At 51.4% G+C, this 17,995-nt stretch overlaps 1 pseudogene; it reads right to left on the reverse strand.

Moving 5' to 3' along the window:
• The window catches only part of LOC110136833 (guanylate cyclase D-like), a 59,018-nt pseudogene that overhangs the window by 17,097 nt on the left and 23,926 nt on the right, over positions 1-17,995 (reverse strand).

Genomic DNA, 17,995 nt, shown 5'->3' on the forward strand with positions numbered 1-17,995 from the left:
GCTATCGCCCTAGGGCACATATTAATGAGAGCCTGTTGGCTGCCAGAAGACTCAGCAAGGGAGTTCATTGCAGGGAGTGGAGGAGGGAGAGGGCCTGGGGGTGTCCCAGCACAGGAGTCTCTGGGCTGGTGCTGGCCCCTGTCCCGCTCCATCCTGCTCCTGAGGGCGGGTCGAGGCCCTACCCGCACCCCAGGGTCCCGCTGCGCTCTGGCGGGCTTTGGCAAAGGCCACCTTGATCTTTTGGTTTATGAGCTCCTGCCAGGCATCCCTAGGGGAAGAGGATAGACAAGAATAATAAACCCACCACCCAGAACAACAGTGGTGGGCATTCAGAGCCAACAGCCGATTACAAGGAGCTCCCTCACTGTCCTTGGCGTCTCCTGATCCCTGCAGCAGCCCAGCCACAGGCACACCACTGCCGTCCACACTTCAAACTGTAGGGGACGGGGCCCAGGGAGTTGAAGAGCTGCTCACTCACTTACACGTGGGTCCAGAGGCCTCCCAGGAGTTGGGCAGCTCGTCCCAGCTCTGTGCCCTAATGCTTTGGGGTGAGGAGCTCTGTGGCTCTGGGGTTATAACACAAGTCAGAGCGAGGACACTGGCTCCCCAGCCTTCTCACACTTTCATTTTCTCACCTGCTTCCCACAGATGCCCAGAGGAGTGTGGAATGGGGTCATTGGCTGTGCACAGAGAAGGGAGCAAGGTGGTGAGTGACAGCCAGGGCCTCACAGCAGCTTGGCAGAGCTAGTTCTGAGCACAGTTGTCAAGGGCAGAGCAGAAAACAGGTCCCGGTGTGGAGTGTCTCTGTGGCAGGTGACAGGAGGCCCTTCTGGGGCTCTGCTGCCTAGGTCATGGCTATACCAAATCACGAAGTGGGGGGTTCCCCATCCCCTGATCTTGACCAGCTTCCCCAAACAGCCCTCAAAATAAAGATAAGTAACTTAAGCCGATACGGCAAATACAGAAAGTAAGGATAAAAGCATGGTTAGAAAACTTGATTTAAAAATCAAACTATTAAAAAAAAATCAAGTTATAGCATACAGTTCAAGCAAAGATTTGGTAACTGTCTCAAACACAAGTCCAAGACAAGTTCTCACCCAGCTGGTCCTTCCTGCAGAGATCCTGTGTGGCTGTCTAAGCATCTCTCCGTGTGTCTATGGGTCTGTCTGTCTGTGATCTCACCCCCCAGTAAACAGAGGGGCACGTGGTGGTGTTTCCGCGTTTATACGTGTCTGATGCTCGTGCAGGGTGGAGGGTGTGTGTGCCCAGGCGGGTGCACTTGTGTGCTTAGGCTCCCATTCCCCCACCTGCTGTATCCGAATCTGTGGGCCTAAGTGGTGTGGGATTCTTCCCTGCTTCCGAGAGGCCTGGAAGGCTCCCAGGTCAGGTCGAGCTCACTGGGCCTAATCTCCGCTCTCTTTCCTCCCTGAGCCAAGAAGATGAAAACATTGCTGGCACTTTCTAAAGTTTCCGGCCTGGAGTGGAAAAGTCATCAGCTAAGAGAGCTCGGGGTGACACATAGCCGCCAGACCTGCTGGCTCCCACTCCCAGGATGAGGCGGCAGGGTCGGGAGGGAGAGATGAGAACTCACCTCCCTGGGAGTCTGTCACCTGCAGACCTGCAGGCGGATCGGCCAGCCAGCCAGACCCTCCTGGAGGAAGTCCATAAATGCATCAGCAAGGAAAATCAAGGAGTAACAAGTGCTTCAGGGACACAAGGCTGGGAGATGGGGATGGGACGACAGCAGGGCCCTGATTAGAGTGTGTGGTGAGAGCCCCTTGGCGAAGGAGGCAGCAAGAGAGCTGAGACCTGCAGTGGAGGAAGGGATCAGGCACAGGGCCCAGCGAGAGTGAAGGCCCTGAGGTGGGAAGCCCAGTCAGTGAGTCTTAAGGGGCATGAGGGGGGCCCCGAGGTGGTAACTCACAGACAAGGTGCTAGAAACCTGAGCCCACAGGGCAGGCCCAGGCCCAACAGAGCAGGGCCTCAGAGGCAGCATGAAAGAGTTCAGGTAGGAAGACCCGGAGGGTGTTAAACAGGGAAACACCACATGAATCACATGTGTGTTATTATTCAACGATCACTCTGACTACTGGGCAAAGATGCATAAGGGTGAAAGTTGAGAAGCCCCTGCAGTGGCCAAGAGAGAGGAGGTGATGGAGAAGCTGTCAGCTTGGGGCTGCGATGGAGGCAGGGTGGCGGAACTGGCTGATGTCTCCGGGACAGGGTCTGGCTTTCTGACTGTGGATGGCGAGGCCACCCATGAGAAGAGAACTCTGGGGGAGGCCAGGCCTCCGGTGGACCTGGCGGGTCTCAGGTCCTGTGACAGCTACAGAAGGAACTGTTGAGGGGGCAATGAGAGCTCCATGGGCCTGGAGCTCAGAGAAATTTGGGGGCTGAGGCCCGGAGGAAATGGAGGTGTCATCAGTGTCAGGAGAGGAAGGGCCACCTTGGGGAGGAGCTCTGTGCAGCCCCAGCGAGGAAGGGCTGGGGAGAGGAGAGGAGCGGCAGGGAGCACAGGGAGGAGGAGATGGAGATCGGGGCTCACAGACGGGGGGCCGAGGAGGCCTTGGAGAACCTTTCTAGGAAGAGGGAGGCGGGGGAAACGCTACTGCGCAGTCAGGTTGGGAACTAAAACTGCCCACAGAGCTGGTGACATGGGTGCAGGTCACCAGTGACCTCACAGAGCCTTCTGGGCGGGTGGGTGGAAGTCAGGCTGCGGGGGCCGGGCGGGAGTGGGCGATGAGGAAGTGAGGTCAGCGTCAGCAGACGGGCCTTCTGAGAAAAGTGTCTGCACGTGGAGGCAGAAGCAGGGCCGGCACTGAGGATAGTAAGCTCAGAGGATGGTGGCTTTTGGAGGCTGGAGAGGCGGCTGGAGTAGAGGGCCAGGGGGCTGCAGCCCTTGCCCAGGGGAAGGCCCTGGGAGGTCAAGAGCCTACTCCAGGTCCCAGAGCCTGGCCGGAGCCTGGTCCTCACCCAGCAAGCCTCTGCCAAGTTGAAGGACCCAGGACTCTGGAGGCTTCTGTGAATACAAGCTGGTTTTGCACCCAGCAGTCTGGAGTGTCCTCTTTTTTTTTTTTTTTTAAGGTGCACCTGTGTGTGTTCTGCACCCTGAGGGCTTCTCCATAGGTCAATGTGTGTGTCCCCTTCTTCCTTCCTCGCTGGACCCCAGGGATGGAGATGAATGGGGTGCTCCCTGCCCCCAGGCACAGCTCTGCCTGGGCTCCCTGGGGTCCCAAGGCCTGGGGCACCCCAACAGCAGGGGTAGGAAATGGCTACTCTGACTGCCCTCTGCCCCTGTTCACACCAGTCCTTCCACTGGAGGATGTGCCGCCGAGGCTGCTTCAGCACTGGTCTTTTTCCAGGAAGCTCGTGTCTGCCTCACATTGGGTTTCTCATCTTTGAGAGATAGCTGGGGGTGGGGTGGGGTGGAGGTGCAGCCTGGGATGGGGCCTGTTCTGGAAATGCTGAGAGGAGCCAGTTGGAAGATCTAATGAAGGGAAGGCCCTGCTCAGGAAGCTCTCATGTGGTTGTGCTGTGGACCCCTGATGGGGCTCTGTCCATCCCCAGACCAGCCGCCCTCTGGTGGAATGAGCGCATGGGCCCCCGTGGCCCTGAGGTCCTCCTCATTTCTAGGAAACTAATTCTCAACAAGAGGCAGCACTTATGCCCTTTGGCCTCTGCAGACTGCCTGTGGCTCCAGTGGAAGGGAGTAAGGAACAGCATGTTGCTGTAAAATGTACTTGCTACCTCCCTACCAGGCATCCTTGGTGGCTGAGCAGTAAAGAATCTGCCTGCAATGCAAGAGACTGAAGAGATCCAGGTTCAGTCCCTGGGTTGGGAAGATCCCCTGGAGGAGGGCATGGCAACCCACTCCAGTATTCTTGCCTGGAGAATCCCATGGACAGAGGAGCCTAGCAGGCTATAGTCCATGGGGTTTTGAAGAGTCGGACATGACTAAAGCAACTTATCACTCACTCACTATCATTTATAGGAAGTGCGGGGGCTTCCCTGTTGGCTCAGATGGTAAAGAATCTGTCTACAATGCAGGAAACTCAGGTTCAATCCTTGGGTGGGAGAGATCCCCTGGAGGAGGGCATGGCAACCCACTCCAGTATTCTTGCCTGGAGAATCCCATGCACGGAGGAGCCTGGTGCAGTCCATAGGGTTGCCAAGAGTCAGATGTGATTGAAGCGACTGAGCACAGCACAGCACAGCACCCTCCTACCTCACCCGCGTTGCCCTCAGAGAGGGACGGGGGGTCACAGAGGACAGAGGACAAAGGGAAGAGCCCAACTGCAAGGCAGGCACCAGCTCTGAGAATTTGCTTCTTTTGACCTCCTAAAATATGAGGACCTTTGATCTGTAAATTCTTCATCTGCAGAAATAGTCTGAATGGTGACAAACGCCCAGTGATATTTATCAATGTATCCCCTTGGGCTTCCTTGGTGGCTTAGATGGTAGAGTCTGCCTGCAATGCAGGAGACCCAGGTTTGATCCCTGGGTTGGGAAGATCCTCTGGAGAAGGAAATGGCAACCCACGCCAGTGTTCTTGCCTGGAGAATTCCATGGCAGAGGAGCCTGGCTGGCTACAGTCCATGGGGTCGCAAACAGTGGGACACTGAGCAACTAACACTTTCATTTTCACCTCTAACTGGCTCAGAATGGGAAGAGTCTCCATGCTCAGCCACAAGAGGGAGGTTGAGTCAATCGTGGTGCCCACATCTGCAATCCTGATGCCGTGAGTGTGCATGTAAAGTGCTCTGAATGTTACAGGAGGGCGCTCAGCATGCTGAGCAGAGAACACAGACCAGAATGAGTATGGGGACAGATTGATCTCATTCATGAAAAACCTCCCAGAAACAGGCTGGCAGGAACCATGCTGAAGTACTAACAGCAGCTGTCTCTCAGGAGTGGAAAGATGGAGATTATTTAGTCATGAAACAATTCTGTATTTTCCAAATTTGCCACACTAGGCAGGTAATACCTTTATAGTTAGAAAAATAACAAGTGTCAAACTTCAAACAAAAGAGGCCAAGCTTTGGGGGGAAATTCCTCTTACTCACCCTGGTTTGATGTCCAGAGGTGTGGGGAGGGGTCTGGGGAAGCCCGCCTTCCCCAGCAGCCAGTAGGTCTCCTCGAAGCCCTCCCCCTGGAAGAGAGAGGAAAGGAGCTCAGCAAACCTCCTCAAGCAGAGAGCAAGGATAGAGGCGTGATCCCCACCACTGGGAGGAGAGCAGCCTAGAGCCTGGAGGCAGACTGTCTGGGTCCAAATCCTAACTCTGCCACCTGCTAGCCGTGTGACTTTGACCAACTTACATCGCCTCTCTGTGCCTCCATTTCCTAAATACCTCAGAGAGTTGTTGTGAGGATTAAATGAATTTATGTTTATCCATTAGAGAAGTAAAAAAATAATGAATCTTGAATTCTATAACCAGCAGACATGGAACGCTAAGATCCCAGGATTCTGTGATTTGTGAGTCTCCCAAACAGCCAAAGGTTCCGCTGGTCTTCCCTGGGATGGGGACGCAGCTTCCTGGAGGTTAGCAGTGGAGGGGCCATGAGGGGTACAGGGATCATGGCTGGCTGTCCTAGAAGTTTCATGTCCCACCTGGCCCAGGGATGGGTATAGCCCCTTGGATCCCTCAGGTCAGGCCAAAGAACCTGAGGTTGGCATGCTGCCCTCCCCACTCCCACTCTGCATCCCTGCGTGTCATCAGAATCCTCTGCTCCTCGGGACTTCTAGCACCCATTCCCCTGAACAAGACATGCCTTCCCTTGCTCCAGCTCACTCTCTCATAACCTCAGCCTCCAGAGCAAAGTGCCCCACTTACACTGGCCCTCTCAGGCTAGGTGACCCTGGGCAAGTTACTGCTCGTCTCTGAGCGGCACTCTCCTGCTCTGACATCTCACTGTGTAATGAAGTCAGTCCTGTGGGGCACCAGTTGGTGGGGCCCAGTCACAGCCCTGGGCCTTTAAATACCTTGGCTGCTTCAGTCACTTGGTGGCTCTACCTGAGGAGCTGGGGAAACGAAAGGGGGTAGGGTAAGAAGAAAAGTCGTTCCTAGGATGGTCCCATTATTGAATGTGAATATTAAAAAAAAAAAAAAGAATACAGAGGTGACAGACCAATCTCTGCCTTTTCAGGATGGAGGGGCAGGGACAACCCAACATCACTCTATAACAGCAGAGGGCCAGCCATGTGACTGGTGGGTGCACAGAGAAGATAGGATACTTATTGTTGGGGGAAAAGAAGAAGAGTATTCCTGGGTCAGGGTGGGCTTCAGTGAGAGCTGAGGTCTGTGCTAAGGTTCTGAAGGATGAGTAGGAGCCCAACAGTGCTATGGAGAAGGCACAGGCTTTGGAGCCACCATATCTAAGATCAAACTCTGTGACTTTGGACAACTCTCTTTGCATCTCTAATTTAATTTCCTTAACTATACAGTAGGGACATGGATCCTCCTTTCATCATTTCTGTGGTAATAAATATGTTAATATCTATTGGACATCAGTATGCTGCCCGGGTGGAACATCAGTAGAAGTAACTTCTCTGACCTGGCACTTCTCCTCTTGAGGAGCCAAATGAGGGTGAGTCTCCCAGGAAGAAACGTTTCCGCGGAACTAGGAGAGTAAGGAGGACACAGAAGATGATCAGCTCCCAGGTCGGCCTTGCTTCAGCGACATCAGTCAGGTGAGACTCTCTCCCACTGCCCACAGAAACTGGACCCCTGGAGACATTTCCAATCAATTCCAGGAAAGAAAGTCTCTCACCTTTATCTCAGTCTGGCCTCTGATGTCAATTTTGTAGCCTTCATCCAGGCTGAGCAGTGTGTGGACTGTGCTTCTGCTGACACGAATTCTGTATGCTGAGGAGAAAGGCAATAGTCAAGTTACTACCTGGTGACTGCGTACCTAGTGTTTGGTAAAATCATTGAGCGTCTGTAACAGTCCCCAGTTCCAGCCAGCAAGGCACACGGTTCTGATTCATGCAGTGCCCTTTGCATGGCCCTCTTGTCCCCCAGTAGATTGCTGGGCACTAAAGCAGCAGTCTCAAGGAAAAGTAAATTACATGGATTGAGTGTTAAGGAGAACACAAGATGAAGTCAGAACTGCAGAAACATAATCTCTACTTGTAGGAAAGTCTTTGAAGGCTGATCAGTGCAGATAAGAAGTTATCTTACATTTAAGGGCAGGACTCCCCACTAAGGCCACCACATCTGGTTAACCAAGATGTGTATGGAGCGACATCAGAGAGCACGCAGTCTGTGCAGCCAGAGCGGAGGCTCAGCTTTTGCACGGCTGTAATCAAGCCATCAGAGTGGCCTCCTGCTGCCAGTGAGTGGATAAAATGGCATTTTAGAGAATCAAAAGGGGTCCATTCACTCTGTGTGTGTGTGCTCAGTTGTTTCTGACTCTGTGCGACCCTGTGGACTGTAGCCCACCTGGTTCCTCTGTCAATGGGATTTCCCAGGTAAGAATCCTGGAGTGGGTTACCATTTCCTTCTCCAGGGGATCTCCTCCTGCAGTGCAGGAGGATTGTTTACCACTGAGCTACCTGGGAAGCCCATTCATTTTAAAGATGGGGAAACCAAGACCTAGAGGAAGAGCATTTTGGCTCAAGGACACTGTGCACCCTGGTGCTGGGTCCAGCTGAGGACCCAGGTTTCCTGCCCCTCAAGTCATTGTTTTTCCTGCTAATTCTCTCATGAGGTCGTCACAAAAGCCCTGTGCTAAGTTATATTTAAAAAAAAAAAAAAAAAAACCACACACATCCTCTCCTTATACTTCAGTGGCTTTACTGGTAACTAGAGCACGCTGCCACCAGCTGGTGGCTTGGCTACTAAGCACTGTTGCAAACAGCCAGGCTGGAGGAGTTACTGCGAGAGTCCCTCCCTGGCAGGATAGAAGTATGAGACACTCACACGGTCCTGTAGACTCCATCTGGGATGCGGTGTTACCAGCGTCCCCAAAGAGGCAATGCCAAGGCATGGTGAGACCCGTGACCCCCGCACGCAGGGCCCTGAAACCCAAATGTGCCCAGTGAGCTCCTGGGCCCAAGAGAAGTCCCTACAACAGTCTTGTCCTTCTCACCCTTCCCCCTAAACTTCTGTTCCCACCCTACATTTTGGGCTCCAGCTAAAGGGTAAGGATGAAGCTGTATGGCATCTCCAACAACACCCAGAGAGGAGATGACGTCTGTTCCTGGCTCTGGCCTGGGGGTAGGAGGGCACAGAAAAATCTAGGCTCTGCTTTTAGGGAGCCCTCAGCCTGGTAGGGGGAGACGTGTAAACTATAATCAATGTCATGAAGAGGGAAGCACCAGACCTGTGCCAGTCCAGAAAGGGGACTCTGACCCAGCCCTGAGGACTTCCTGGAGGAGGCAGTATATAAAGTGTGTCTTGAAGGATAAGAAAATGAGTGGGCAGGGAACAGCACATGCAAAAGCCACAGAAGCACAGAGCCCACAGGTCCGTGGGAAACTGCAAGTGGCTGAGTATGGATGGAATACCAAGTGGGAGATGAGGCTGCAGAGATTAGCAAGTGTCTTGGAGGCCATGTTCGGCTGGGAAGTTTGGACTTTATGGGGTAGGGGCGTGAAAAGGATATACTATAGTAGAGACCCTGTGGCATCTCCTAGTCCCCACCCCACAGATATTTAGTTGTCTGCCTGACCACAGAAGGTCTCTGTCCTGCCTCTTCTATCAGTTTCTCAGCAGGGATTTAAATGCCCTTGACAGATGCTGAGATTAAAATATATATATATATATATATATATACATATATATATATATTTGCAAATCTAAGCACAACAGATTCTTTGATTTATAATAGAAGCTTAAAATAATAGAAGAACATTGCAAAAACATTATATTATGGACTTTTAGAATCTCAGAATTTCAGAACCCTTTGGGTTGCCCCAGCCAGCACCCCAGGCAGGACTGGGAGGCTCCCACAGCCCCAAGTGCATACCTGAGTGCAGGCCAGCCCTGATATGAATGGGCACAGTGGGCGCATGCCTCATCCGGAAGTCACTCACAGAGCTGAGGATGTCTAGGGCCATGTTGGTGATCTCGGCCGTGTTCTGGCTCCCGTTGCACCTGGGCAGTCCCGAGGCCACCATGTAGGCATCCCCAGTGGTCTCCACCTAGAGGTCACAGCCTTCATGCTCCAGTACAAGCACTCCCCTCCCTGGACTGACCCACGTCCCACACAAGGCCACCTCTCGGGAACCCCTGGCCCACCCCTCGAGTCTCTGGCCCACAGTGGCATCTTTCTCAGCCTCTCTAGCAATGATTGAATCTGCATGTTTCAGATCACCTTTGTCTGAATTGGAGGTGACCATGCCTGGACCATGCCTGTCTCATCTCCTTTGAGCCCAGGCCATGAGCATATTGGCAACAGAGCTGGGAGCCCCAACTGCACAATGCTGCAGCAGCAGATCAGGGTTTCATGTGATTGGGCTGACAGGGCTTCACGTATATTGGATACATAGCCTACTTCTTCAACCTTTGATTTTCCAAGGTGTAATCCAAGAATGTAGAGTGTGAAATCCAATAGATGGATATAAACCCTGGGTCTGCCATTTACCTTGGTCTGGCCACTTCACCTGTGCAAGCCCCTGTTCCTCTTACATGAAATGCATATTAAAGTTAAAGTAGTAAAGAGCCAGTTTCATCATAGATGTTCAATAAGCAGAGACTTCAGTCCTTACCATCACCATCACCATCACCATCACCATCATCTCTTGCACTAACAGTTTTGGAGACAATAGAATCCCAGAGTCTTAGAATCAGGAGGGACTTTAAAAGACCACCCATATGCCTTCCCAGTGGCTATCTGGGCCTGTTCATGTCTCCTTCTTGACATGGCTGCTTATCCCCCTAGGCAGCTCTGATTTACAAAAGTTGAGTTGAAAGCAACCTGCCTTTCACCTGCTGGCTCCAGCTCTACCTTCTGAACTCATGCCACAGACCTTTCCTATTCTCAAGCTCATTCTCTATTCTGAAGACACCGTTCCAGTACCTGGGGACACATATGTGTCATGGCCTTCTCCCCTGTCACAGGCCAAGCCAGCCAAGGTTGAACATAGTGACTCTACTTCTTGGGTCTTCATATTTGCAGGTTAAAGAGCCCCACTCATGCACTGCCCCTCCTTCAGCAGGCACCTGCCAGCATCACTGGATCTGAAGAGCAGAACCTTCTCTCTAGCCAAGCATGTGCACTCTCCCTTAGCACCTGGGACATGGAACAACAGACTGGTTCCAAATTGGGAAAGGAGTACATCAAGTCTGTACATTGTCACCCTACTTATTTAACTTATATGCAGAGTACATCATGTGAAATGCTGGTCTGGATGAAGCACAAGCTGGAATCAAGATTGCCAGGAGAAATGTCAATAACCCCAGATATGTAGATGACATCACTCTTATGGCAGAAAGTGAAGAACTAAAGAGCTGCTTGATGAAAGTGAAAGAGGAGAGTGAAAAAGTTGGCTTAAAACTCAACATTTATAAAACTAAGATCATGGCATCCAGTCCCGTCACTTCATGGCAAATAGATGGGGAAACAATGGAAATAGTGAGAGACTTTATTCTGGGGGGCTCCAAAATCACTGCAGATGGTGATTGCAGCCATGAAATTAAAACATACTCCTTGGAAGGTAAGTTATGACCAACCTAGACAGCATATTAAAAAGCAGAGACATTACTTTGTCAACAAAGCTCCACCTAATCAAAGCTACGGTGTTTTTAGTAGTCGTGTATGGATATGAGAGTTGGACTATAAAGAAAGCTGAGTGCCAAAGAATTGATGCTTTTGAACTGTGGTGTTGGAGAAGATTCTTGAGAGTCCCTTGGATTGCAAGGAGATCCAACCAGTCCATCCTAAAGGAAATCAGTCCTGAATATTCTTTGGAAGGACTGATGTTGAAGCTGAAACTTTAATACTTTGGGCACCTGATGCAAAGAACTGACTCATTTGAAAAGACCCTGATGCTGGGAAAGAGTGAAGGCGGGAGGAGAAGGGGCTGACAGAGGATGAGATGGTTGGATGGCATCACCGACTCAATGGACATGAGTTTGAGTAAACTCCAGGAGTTGGTGATGGACAGGGAGGCCTGGTGTGCTGCAGTCCATGGGGTCACAAAGAGTCTGACAAGACTGAGCGACTGAACTGAACTAAACTGAGACAGTGATGATAATAATGATGCTTCTCATGTCCACAGGGAGTGCTGTAACTGAATACATCTCCTTCCCCATCATTAGCTGTGGACTGTGCCCTCCTAGCTCTGTCCCCCAACTCTCCCTCTCCCTCACTCCGGATATCCCTGCCCCAGTACCCAGAAGTGATCTGGCCTAATCACACCCTATTGAGCTCAGATACTTAAATTTGCTCCCTACAGCCAATGGCTTAAAATTCACTCCCCATGGAGCTAGCGATCAGGGACTCCCATGATTTGTAGAATTTCCTGACTTACTCCTAACAATTGCTCCTGGTTTTCCACGCTTCAGCCAAATGGGAACCTTTCTGCTCTCCACAGAGACACTCAGCGCTTGCTCACCTCCAGGCCCCTGATCGCCCCTGAAATGTTCTCTATCTGCTGAGATCTCTATCTGTTGAGATCTGGGCCCTCCATCAGCCCAGTTCACATCATATTGAGACCATAAAATCTCCCTCATCATCAGCTGGAAAACACGTTTCCTTCCTCAGGGCTGTGCCCTCCACCTCCCTTCCATCATTCACTGTCACCCACCCGGCACTCACTTGAGGGCTGGCGTGAATGTGGCAGGGACAGGACACAGCTGCCCTCCTACTGTGTACATTTCCACAGAGGAGAGACCGCCCACCACACAGCCCAGAGGGAAGAATATAAGCAAGCTCTGGCTTTCCCTCTGCCCACACTCTTCTCCCTCACAAGAAGATGAATGCATTATCTGACTGGCAAGATGGGAAGACGCTCTAAGTAAGGGCTCCTTTAAATACTGATATAGCAGTCATTACATGCCAGATGCAATTCCAAACCCTTTACAGATATTAATGCTTTCAATCTTCACAAGAATTCTGTGAGGCAAGTACTATTGCCATTTTGCATACAGAAAACTGGGCCAGAGAGATTAAGTCACTCGCCAACATCACATAGCACAGATGTGAACTTGTTCAGTGCAAGTTCTCCAGAGCCCATATGTTATGCTGCCTCTTGATGCATGTGGCTTGGGCCCTTTCTCTCTCTCTCTTGGGGAGAATCTGTCTGCTATGTGGGGTTCCCTCTTTCCTGCCCTGCACGTTGTCGGCACATATGTCTGGGCCAAGTCCTGCCTCCCAGAGGCAGCCCAAGAGTCCTACTGCTCGTTGGCCCCACTCCCAGCCCGCCAGTTGTGCAGGTACAATTCAGGAACAGTACACTGGCTCTAGGGACCCAGCACTGCCTCAGATGGGTGACCCAAGGTCCAAACTGGCACAGAGGAGCCGTAGAAAGCCCCGAGGTGACCACACATCCAAACTCCATTCTTTAAGCCGCGAACCTGAATTCTAGCCCTCCACCTGCCTGTCACCTGAGCAAGAAGGGAGAGCTTGATGTAATTAATAACCATCCCACAACCCTAGCAGCAGAAAGGTGACTAGGCACAGGCTCTGCTCTCTAGGAGCTCAGACTCCCAAAGACGATCACCAGAGACGTCTGTTGCAGGGGGCGCTCAGCTGCAACTGAGAGCTGCAGCTCCTCGTTCGCAGGCATGGTCCTTTAGCAGAAGAGAGAACGCAGCCAGAGGTGAGGTGGGTGCAAAGGCTTCCATACTAACAGACACAGAGGTGAGTTGCTATGTGACCTTGGATGAGTCTCCTACCTCTCTGAGCCTGTATCCTCATCTGTACAGTAGAGATAATAATCCATCCCTCTGAGGGACACTTCGAACGTTAAATGAGATATCCTGTGACAATCCCTAAGCCAGGTCAGTTCTCTGCAGATGCTTAAATGGCGCGTCTGCATGAGTTCAGTTGCTCAGTCATGTCTGACTCGTTGCGACTCCATGGATTGTAGTCCACCTATCTCCTCTGCCCATGGAATTTTCCAGGTGAGAATACTGGAGTGGGTTGCCATGCCTTCCTCCACAAGATCTTCCCAATCCAGGGATAGAACCCGCACCTCTTGCATGCCCTGCATTGGCAGGCAGATTCTTTACCACTAGCGCCACCTCCCCCTATTCTGTACTTTCAGGTCAAGGCCTCAATGCCAGTACATGATGTGCTCATTTTGTTGGTGTGAACAACAGCACTTCCTCTCACATTCTGCTCAATCTGCAGAATTACCCAAAGCCAGAGTCACTGTCACCTCTGTTTTACAAATGGAAGTTTGAGGCTCAGAGAGATGAAGTGATGTGCCCAGAGTGGCTCAACCATGTGGGTGGGGCCAGGCTCACCCTCTGGGCTGAGGACTGGAGTAGAAGTCCTCTCCTCCCCACTCCCCCTCCATACCTCCGCACGCAACCCCCCGCCACCCCCCAGCACCCCCCCAACCCGGCAGCCCACACGGCCCTGCTGTGGAGTTCTGTCCAGGAGAGTGCTCTCTCAGTACCTGCTGGGAGGGAATCGCAGACCCCTGGGGAACCAGGAAATGATTGCCTGGCTGCCTCCCAGCCCAGACCGGATTAAAGAGCAGTAACCAGATCCTGCTGGAATGGAGGGGAACCCAAGGCGGCTGAGTGAGCGATGAGAGACGCGCCTGCACTTGGGAACGACCTGGCCTCCCGTTTCCCCACATCTGGATGGGTGTGCAGGCCTTGTTTTATTTCATTCCGCTCTGCCAGAAAGATGCAGACCTCTTGGCCAGAGTTCAGAGCAGATCAGAAAGCGTGATTCAGAGCTGAGAGGGACACATGTGTGAGAAAAGACTAGCAGGAAAGGAAAAGACAAGGCCAGGGGTGACTCAGGGCACATCAAAGCTGCAGGGCTCAGCAAGACGAGATGAGGAATCTTTTCCTAAGCTCTGGAGGCAAGAGGGGAACACAGCCAGCATGACTGAGAATGCCTCGGGCCGTGGGCTGGGGCAGGAACATGGGGTCCTAAATGGGAAACTGGAGGGAAGCTGTGTGCTAGGAATGTCAGTGGCTCAGGTCTCTGCTGGTCAGTGTGGGGCAGTGAACAGATCTGGGCAGTGGTGGTGGACTTGCAGGCTCCTGTCCTGGCTCTGTCACCTATCAGCTGTGTGATCTTGGGCAAGTCATTTCCCTCTCTAGGCCTTAGTGAGCTCCTTCATTTAGTCAACACATATATATATTTTTTTCCATTTATTTTTCTTAGTTGAAGGCTAATTACTTTACAATATTGTAGTGGTTTTTGCCATACATTGACATGAATCAGCCATGGATTTACATGTATTCCCCATCCCGGATCCCCCCTCCCACCTCCCTCTCCACCCGATCCCTTTGGGTCTTCCCAGTGCACCAGCCCCGAGCACTTGTTTCATGCATCCAACCTGGGCTGGTGATCTGTTTCACCCTTGATAATATACATGTTTCGATGCTATTCTCTTAAAACATCCCACCCTCGCCTTCTCCCACAGAGTCCAAAAGTCTATTCTGTACATCTGTGTCTCTTTTTCTGTTTTGCATATAAGGTTATCATTACTATCTTTCTAAATTCCATATATATGCATTGGTATACTGTATTGGTCTTTATCTTTCTGGCTTACTTCACTCTGTATAATAGGCTCCAGTTTCATCCATCTCATTAGAACTGATTCAAATGAATTCTTTTTAATGGCTGAGTAATATTCCATGGTGTATATGTACCACAGCTTCCTTATCCATTTGTCTGCTGATGGACATCTAGGTTGCTTCCATATCCTGGCTATTATAAACAGTGCTGCGATGAACATTGGGGGTCAACACATATTTTCTGAGGACTCACCACATATTGGACATTGTCAAGCACTGGGGACAGAGTGGTTTAGCATGGAACAGACACGTCCAGGGGTTGTTATGAGAGCATCACACAAGAGCTCCTAACCATGTGTGTGAGGGCAGGCAAGCTAACCTGACACCAGGAGGGTGACCAGGAGGGAGCAGAGGAGGAGGGTGAGCAGAGTTCCAGGAGGAGGGAACAGCATGTGTGAAGACCTCACGGCTATAGAGAGCGAGAGAGCAAAGCCTGTGTGAGGAATGCAGATGGCGCAGAGGCAGAGCGAGAGACACAGGAGGGAGGCGGGGCCCACTCCTGGAGAGCCGACTGTGAACCTGTGGCTTTATCCTGAGGAGGTCTGGGTCCTGGGAGGACCATGAGCCCCGAGGAAGCTGGGTTTCAGGACCAGAATGTCCAAGTTCAAGTCTCAGCTTCACGTCTTGCTGAGACTAGCTGCTCAACCCCTTGTTTCTTCATCTGTAAATTAGGAGTGCTAGTACCTACCTCACAGCTTGTTATGTTGTTATGATGACAAAATGGTACAATACATATAAGGCATCTAGACTGCATACCAGTGTGTGGTATACAGTAAGCACTCAATAAATACTGGTGAATACTGCTGCCTGGATACTCTGTGTAATGCTATCAGCAGGTTACCTGGCACCTCAAAAACTCACCTCTGAAACTTCCCGCCCATGCACCCTTCCCTTCCTGGCTTCAGCCCAGCCCAGGGCCTGGCCCTGTCCAGCCCCAGTCTTCCTGGAGGGCTGTGGCAGGAAGGGGGCTGACAGGTCACAAATGAAGGGGAAGGGCAGGGGAGCCAGGGTATGGCTGTCTCCTGGGAGCTCCTCCGCACCTCCTCCACCATGTCTGAGGCTGATCTGGGACCCCCAACAATTGGATCAGAATAGGGGCAGGGTTGGGATGGGAAGGCCTCCATGGCAGGCAGAGAGGGCAGAAGGCTATTCACTTTCACAGGCTCACAGCTTTACGCAGACTTTCTACCAGGGGGAGACAATCTGCCCATCATCTATGAACCCACTGGGACAGGAATCATCATTCCTGTTTTATATTAATGGTAAGGAAACAGAGGCCCAGAGATAGGAAACCGAAATGACACAGAAGCTGGTGTCCAGGGTGGGACTCAAACCCAGGATTGAGAGGTACACAGGGACTAGATCATGGAGAGGGTTGATGACTCTGCCAAGGCCCCTGCTGCCCCCCACCCAGTGTCTCCCACCCACTTCCACTGATGGCCCACTTCATGTCCAGCCATCAAAGCCCATTTAGCATTTCTCACACTTCTAGGGCCACCCTCTCAAACCTCAAAGTTTAGTACATTATTACCCCATTGCTTGCCCGGGGCAACCACACCCAGGATGGACAATACTAGGAAGATAGCACCTCTTCCAGGAAGCCTTCCTTGCTCTTTACTCTACACATGTACTCCTAGCTGGATTAGAGGCCCTCTCAGCCTCCTCTGCCTCCCCAGATCATCAGTTTCATAGTGGGTTGTCTTCCTCTTTTACCGACAGCACTGAGAGCTCCCTGTGGGCAGACACAGAAGCTGATTCATCTGTCGACCCTCACCTGGAACAAGTAGAATTTATTTTCCTACCTCTTGAATCTGGGCTGGGCTTTTGACTTACTTTGACCAATAGAATATGTCAGAAATAATAATATGCCCAATTTCAGCTTAGACTTCAAGAGACTTCTGGACTTCTGTCTTCTATCTCAGAACTCTGGCACACCTTTTAAATAATACCAACTCACCTGCTGGAGGGTGAGGTACCATATGGACCAGAACTGAGTTGTCTCAGCCAAGGCTCCAGAGTCCAGCCAAAATCAGCAGAGCTTCCTCTCACCTACACTGACCACAGATGTATGAGTGAGCCCAGCCGAATCCAGAGAATTTTCTAGCTGGACCTGTAGGCTTGTGAGCAAGAACAGATGTGTATTGTTTTACACTATTGGGTTTGGGAGCTGTTTGTTACACAACAATAGCTTACTGATAAAAGGTGCATAAGTAAATGACTGGAAATATAGGTATGATGCAAACACAGTGTAGAAGAGAGAGAGAGATGGAATGCCTGCCTCCTAGTCCTCTTACCTTATACACGTCATGATTGCCCTGAACCTCATCAGACAGTGTGTAGAGGTCACTGAGCAAGCCCACCATCTCAATGGGCTCACTCAGGGCTGCAACAGTGGTAAAGCCCAAAATGTCACTGAAGTATATGCTAACCTGATCAAAGTACTCTGGCTCCACGGCCGCCCCCATTTTCAGAGCTTCAGTCACAGACCTGAAGGGATAGGAAGGGCCGGAGTCACAAGGTGGGAGGACCCTCTTTCCGCAGTTGGAAGTGAGGAGGGATATCTGTGGGAAAGTCCTGAGATGAGTGTCAGGGGGTCTGGGATAGGTCTACTGTGTGCTGGTTCCCCTCCAGTGAATACCTGCCCCTCTCTGGACATTACTTCCTCTGAAGTCAGATGGGGGACACTGCACCTTGACCTTGTTCCCAAAGGAAAGAGGCAGCAGAAATTCAATACTCATGTGGACAGCACAGTGCCTAATGCATGCAAGGGCTCTATGAAAATATGATGGATAAATAAACAACAAATGAATTGAATCAGTTCATGGAACCCAGCTTTAATGAGTACCTGCTACGTCCCAGCTCCCAGGTCCCATGCTCAGAGGCACTGAGTCTAGAGGCACAATCAAGTCCACTCACAGGGGGAGCATGTGAGAGAGCAACCTTTCTGTCCTCTGTCTCTCCAGCTCTAGCTCCTCAGTCCGCTCCTGGATCAGGTCCTCCAGGTTTTGGGAATACCTCTCCAGCATCTGTAGCATAGAGTCAGCAACACTGGTCTTCTTGCCTTGGTTGATGCTTTTGAACTGAAAATGGAATGAAAATCCCAATTTATCCATGAAGATCAGCATAGCACTTGGCCCTCAGGTTGAGAATCTAGGCCACGGGAATGAACCAGATATAGTCCCTGCCAGGAAGAGTTGGATGGTGGGGAGCAGGTAGGTAATAGGCAAGGGGTGGCAGCTCTGACAAGGGAAAGCAGAGACAGCAGTGCAGAAGAATGGGTTAGTTCT

Source organism: Odocoileus virginianus, chromosome 10 (assembly GCF_023699985.2).
Source record: "Odocoileus virginianus isolate 20LAN1187 ecotype Illinois chromosome 10, Ovbor_1.2, whole genome shotgun sequence".
NCBI lineage: Eukaryota > Metazoa > Chordata > Mammalia > Artiodactyla > Cervidae > Odocoileus > Odocoileus virginianus.